At 35.6% G+C, this 6,636-nt stretch overlaps 1 protein-coding gene across 3 annotated transcripts in view; it reads right to left on the bottom strand.

Annotated features, from left to right (window-relative positions):
* UBE2H (ubiquitin conjugating enzyme E2 H) overlaps positions 1–6,636 on the bottom strand; it is a 91,704-nt gene that overhangs the window by 41,124 nt on the left and 43,944 nt on the right. The gene's annotated exons all lie outside the window — the stretch shown is intronic.

Raw genomic sequence — 6,636 nt, 5'->3', positions numbered from 1 at the left:
GAGATAGTGAGAGAGAGAGAGAGAGAGAGAGAGAGAGAGTATGTGTGTGTGTGTGTGTGTGTGTGTGTGTGTGTGTGTGTGTTTTAAATCTTGTCTGAAGCATTTATTTTCACCTATTCTTTCCCTCCCTCCTGAACCCCCATCCTCCTTAGACTGTGGGGCTCTGGGATTATAATCATAAAGGAGTAACACTTCTGTGTTCTTTCCTCAAAAACTTATCTGTCACTAAGACTCTCACCCTTTTAAGGTACTAAAATTCAGTTACACAAACCTAACCAATTCATCTTAGTAGAAGAGAGGGCTACTGTTTTAATATCTGTTTCATGTCTCTCTCTACTTTGTGGTCTAACCCAATAATAACTCTAATAGAAATTTTTGGTGAGGGGGGTTCTGGAGAGCTCTCAAATCCCATGTAACATTAAAAAATAAAACAACAACAACAACAAAAAAACCAGATACGACAGACTGGTCTCCTTTTTCTCAATAAGCAGTGCAAACTACATGTACTTTTATACGAAAGAGAAAGAAGCCAAAGAATTTTAAAAGTGATCTCTTAGAGAAAAATGGTATTGTAAAAAATTTGAAATTTAAGTATTTGGCTCTCTAATCCTCTGTGCTGTAAGCCACAGAACAGACAGTGAGGCTGGGAATGTATTTTTGGCAAAGTTCTTATTTAAGAGTCTTGAACAATATCCACTACAGATATTAAGTAAAATAATTTAGTCTATGCTAATTTGATCTAACTACTTGAACAACATGCACCCTGAAAAGATTCAAATAGTATCCACGTTGGAAAACTAGCTTCATTTCTCATGGTGAAATGACACATAAACATATGCTTTGGTATACTAAATTCTTCCTGACCAGTCACCCTCTGCCACCCTGCAAAATATTCCAAAGCTAATGCTAATAGAAGTACGACATGTTTAAATTGTTTTAAAACAAACAAAAAAAGTACCCTTGTGTTAATGAAAGAAAAAGAAGCATATCTAGTTACAATAAGCAAAAGGAAATATAAGCAATAAAGTCCTTAAAGGAAACACTTAAAAAAAAAACACATAAAGAATAGCAGATGCAGGCACGCACACAGACATTTAAAACTTCTGTATTGTAAAAGACAGTTAAGACAAAGGACAAACTAAGAAGAAAAGAATTATAGCATATGACCTAAAAATGTGGATTTTTTAGAAAATAAGGAGTTATTACAAAGCAATAAGCAAAATTAGAAACACCCCAACAAAGGCCAGAACAGCCAAATTAAGAAAATTCAAATGAGCAAAATTAAGCTATGAAAAGTTCAACCCATTAATTTAGAAATGAGACATTTTTCACTAAAAATTGATAAAGATGAAAGCTGGATAAAACCTAGTATTCAGTGGAGTATAAATTAGCATTCCTGAGGACAAATTTGGCACTATATTCCAAAACTTAAAATGAATTTACTCTTTTATTCAAATTTCACTCCTATGAAGTTATGTTTTAAAAATAACCAGACATTGCTGGTGGGAGTGTGAAATGATTTCAATCACTTGAAAACTTGGCACTGTGGAGCTGCACATATGCATAGCCTATGCCCATCAGCACCACTCCCAATAGATATGTATAGCTGCATTCCACAAATCACAAGTCTAAGAATGTTCATAGCACTGTTTGTAATATCCAAAACTTAGGTTTTTAACCCAAAGGTTCATCAATAATAAAAACGATAAATTATGGTAAAGCCACCCAACAGAGTATCACACACCAATAAAAAATGAACTGCTACACATAAATGTATGAGTCTCACAGATATAATAGTGAGTCAAGCATCCGGATACCAATGAGCACGTATGGTATGATTCTATTCACACACATGTAAGTAGGCCAAATGAATCAATGGTATTAGAAGTCAGGATAGCAGTTATCCTAGCGGGGATTGTGATAATTGGAAGGGGGCTTGAGGGGGCCTTTGAGGGTGCTAATTACACCTTTACTATCCCATTTATCACTGAGCTACAAAAATTATTTGTTCACTTTTTGTATATATTTTACTGTTTAATAAAAAGTTCTAAAAGTAAGACGTCTGATACATGTGTAAATACTGAAATATTTGAAATTTAAAATGGAAATAATCTAAAAATTTATCAATAGGAAACTGAATAAATGAATTATAAACCATTTATACAATAGGCTGCTGCTGCTCGTGTCTACCTCCACCCACTCAGAGCTCCACCAATGTACGTTTCTGTTCAGCTTGGGGTACCCAGATGCAGTCAACCAAATACAGTAGTGCAGATAAAAATATCCCAGCCATTAAACAAAACCAAATAAACTCACAAGGATAAAGAAAAAATGGAGTAGGTAGAGGATTAAATGAGTTTAAGAACTTTTAAACTAATTTTACAATACAGCAATCTGTGGAAGCAGGATCCATCAATCAGAACTAATTTGCTATGAATGATACTGATCTATGGCAATTACTCTTCATCCATCATTTAAAATTATGAGTTATCCATATGGATGTCTCTTCTAGAAAACTGAAGATATCTTTTCTAGCTTTTACATGAATACAATAAATCCAGGTTTCTTTCATGTTGTGGTCTGTTTGGGATAGATAGTCCAAGCTTTCATCTATTTTCCAAAGAAGATTCTCCTTTCCAGTCACTCCAAACTTCCTCTTTCCCACGATTAGAACAATGCTCCGCACCTCCTCTTTCCCATAGTTCTTGGTACAACCTGCATGCCAGATACAGGCACTGTCTTTAATTACACAGCATACTTTAAATTAAGGAGTTCTTATAGTCTATTTCATATAAACAGCTAAAAGTAAACGGAATAAAACCTTTAAAACTTCGACCAAGTTGATAAAATGAGAAGTTGTGCTAAATTTATCTTGCCTTGGAATGGAGTACAGATACTACATCAAATGGAAAAAAGAATTTTAGTTGAATGAAAAACATTGCATAAAAATAAGCCATTCCATCATCACGAATGAATGACTTGCCCACAAAATATATAAAATTACTTGACTGCTGTTATCATGTGTATTTATGGTAGAGGCCACGAGTTTCTTTCTCCTCTCTGCTGCAAAGTCAAGGGCAAGGAAGGCAATGAGAAGGCCGGTTACAATGACAAAAATACTGATCTATTTCTGAGATGTGCTGGTCAGGCTAGTAGACTGGTGGTTCACAAGGTTCCTTCATTACTTCCTCAGTTTCAAAGCTTAAAAATCTCTTTAAATATTTAAAATATATTAAACCTATAAAATCACATTTTACTGACCTCTAAGTTACTTGAGAAATACTGCTTTTTACTTACTTAGCAGTTTGCTATTAAGGAGTAGTATCAACATTTTCAGTAAGTTAATGAGTAATATTCCTAGGAACTCAAGTTCATTTTACTTTTAAAATGCCAGCCACCTACCACCTTATTTTCTCTGAATGGTGTTATGATTACCATTCAGGCTAATGCCAAACTGTCAAGAGATAACTGACACTCTTGGCAAAACGTGTCTATCAGGATTTTAGAAATGATTTTTATATAGTTCTGGAATTTTCCAGAAAGGGAGCCAAGGCCTAAGCCTGTGCCACAGGACTGACATTAACAGGTCAAGGACTTCGGATTCAGACAGTATTGTTTCCTAAATTTACTGATAATCAGTTTATAAAATAAAAGAGGGTGGCTACCCTGAGCTGGGTCCACGTGCACGAGGGACTGGGGTAAAAAGACGTGCTTCTGTGCCGAAGGTAGAAGCGATGTGTTTAGCACTCTCTCCATGTGTTCTGACCAGTCTGTTTCCAGTTCTCCTGGAGATTAATTACACCACAGACGCTGAAGGGACTCAGCAACCTTTACTATCTAGTTTTCTTAAAAACAGCATGGTATCTCTGTTAATCCATTAATATGCAAAATATCACAAAAACAATACTTTAGGGGTCATGTTTATAAAAAATCCTTCTCTTTAGAGATATAATTTGAAATATTTACCAATACATGATGTCTAGGATTTGCTTCAAAATAAGCCAGTGTGGGCAGAGTTAGGAAAGATACAGGAGAAATGGTATTGGCCCTGAGTTGATAATTACTAAATCCGAGTGATGGGTACATGGGGGTTCATACATACTACTGTTCTCTCTACTTTTATGTTTAAAATTAATGTCATCAGCATCATCAGAACTTTAATATTTAACAAACGTGAACAACTTAAAAGAACTTAGGTATTACAGCTCTCTTAAGAGCTTATGAAACAATCCAACATTTTCCTAAGGTTCAATATTGCGTATGAGGAAGAAAAAAATAGCAAATGATCCAGTATGGAAGAAAAGAAAGGCTTCATATTGAAAGAGAAGAATACTCTAAGGGGTGGAGGGATGGGCAAAATGAGTGAAGGAAGTCAAAAGGTTCAAACTTCTAGTTATAAGTCATGGGGAAGTATGTACAGCATGGCAACTACGGTAAATACTGTACTGCATATTTGAAAGTTGCTAAGAGTAGATCTTAAAAGTTCTCATCACAAGAAAAGAAAACCTGTAACTATGTTAAGGTGACAGATATTAACTAGACTTACTGTGATCATTTCACAATATATACAAATATTGAATCATTACGTTATGTACATGAAACCAATATAAGTTGTATGTTAACTATACCTCAATTGAAAATATACATTTTAAAAAAGAAAAGGAATACTCTTCCAAGATATTAAATCAATAGCTGACATTCTAAAATCAATTTTAAGTGGCTTTGAAAGGATATCTAAGAAAAATCCAATGCACTGAAGATGATGAGCATAGTTTTTGCATATCCAAGACAAACAGCCTCTGAGCAAAATAATAATTAAAGATGTGCCTTTCTTTCAATTATAAGGAAAAATGGCCATATACAATATGCAAAGATTCCTGGCTAAGAAGAAAGTTTAAACATTTTTTAAAAAGGTTTTTAAAGGTTAATGTTCTTCGTGTTAGGAGGAGGGGGGGACTCTTATTCAAAGGAGAAATAATAAAAATAGCAGAAATAGAAGCTATTGAAAACAATATGCATGGAGAAAAGGAAGAGGGAGGGGAAAAGGCTTCTCCATCTACCAGTGATGAAGCACATACATATGAAGAACAAGGACATATTTTTTATTCATTTACCTCAATCTGGGAGGGAGGCAATAATATGTGAAGAGCAATCAAAACAAAATACATGTGTCTTACCACCTAAGCTCAGTAGTTTTATTCCCTGCATCCCCCACAAAACACTATAAGCTTTCCACATGAATTAAAAGGAACCTGTTATGCTGAGCCAGGATACCATAATGTTAGCATCTATTAAATTCATCAAAGATTACAGACTTCATTTCTATTAAGAGTTGGTCTACTAAATATTCTACACACCTTCCACATAAGTGAAAACGCAAATGAAAACAAACACAACCTGCCTTCAAGAAGCTTAAAGTTTAGCAAGAGAACGTGAGATCTGTCCATTAAGGAGTAAATGCAAAAAAAAAAGTCTGTATAAAGTGCTACTAGAGTTTAGAGTAGGAAGAGATTTCTTCCAGCTAGCAGGTAGAGATGGAGAAAGTCTTCCAGGGAAGCCAAGGATTTACACAGACCTTAAGAACAACATGTGATGTGGACACAAAGAGGTGGGGAGAAGGCATTTAAAGAAAACAAAGACAGAAAAGCACAGGATAGATCCAGAGAATAGGGACCACTGCATTTTTATTTTGATGGGTGGACCATGGGGACTATTAGAAAGTAGGCCAAGACCAGATTACCAAGGGCCCCAGAAGCATGGATTTTATCTGGTGAACAGGGAGACAGTTGGTATTTCTACGCACAGTGCACATAACTGCTTTACAGAGAGTACTTTACAGTAGTACTGGCTGAAGGTGTGATAAACAGAATTTAAGCAAAAGAGCAGAAGAGAAATGTTCAAGGCCTCAACTGAGATACCAGCTGTGGGAATAATGGGAGAGATTAAATGGAGACTTCACAGGCTCTGCAACTGACTAGTCAGGGCACAGCCAATAGAAAGCTCTGGCGTTGCCAGAATGTCTTGCTGTCAAGAGAAACCAAAAAGCTAGAGTTCTATGTTGAGCTCCTAACTTCTAAATGTAAACAAAGCACATGCGTTCCAACATCTCTCAGTGGAGCCTTCTGGGACCACCCTATTTACAACTGCCTGTTGCTACATTCCCATCATCTAATGTATTATACATTTTACTTTTATTTAGTTGATCATCCTGTCTCCAACTACTACACTGCAAGCTCTATAAGGGCATGGTTTGTCTGGTTTGGTCACTGCAGCATTCCTAGAGCCTAAAAGAGTTCTGGTACATAGTAGGCATACAAATCAGTATTTATAAAATGAACACATGAATGAAGTTGCAAGACAGCCACAGCCTTAAGCTGCCAGTCTGAGATCTAAGTATAGTTTTAGCCTTGTCAGACAAGTGAGGTGAGACTATTAATGGAAAGTGGAACACAGGACAAAGGAACAAGTTTTTTATGCAAGATGCTAACTTTGGCTTTGAACACATTAAAATTTAAAGTATAAATGGATAAACTAAGTGGTGATATAGTACATGCAGCTAGAAAACTCATGATTTAAAAGGAGGCACCTTATAAAGCGCTAACTCTGAGCCTGTTTCCTAATTGCTTAAAAAAAAAA

The sequence above is a fragment of the Pteropus alecto genome, unplaced genomic scaffold, assembly GCF_000325575.1.
Source record: "Pteropus alecto unplaced genomic scaffold, ASM32557v1 scaffold22, whole genome shotgun sequence".
NCBI lineage: Eukaryota > Metazoa > Chordata > Mammalia > Chiroptera > Pteropodidae > Pteropus > Pteropus alecto.
The sequence above is the reverse complement of the archived record's forward strand: the minus strand, read 5'-3'. Positions and strand labels throughout refer to the sequence as shown.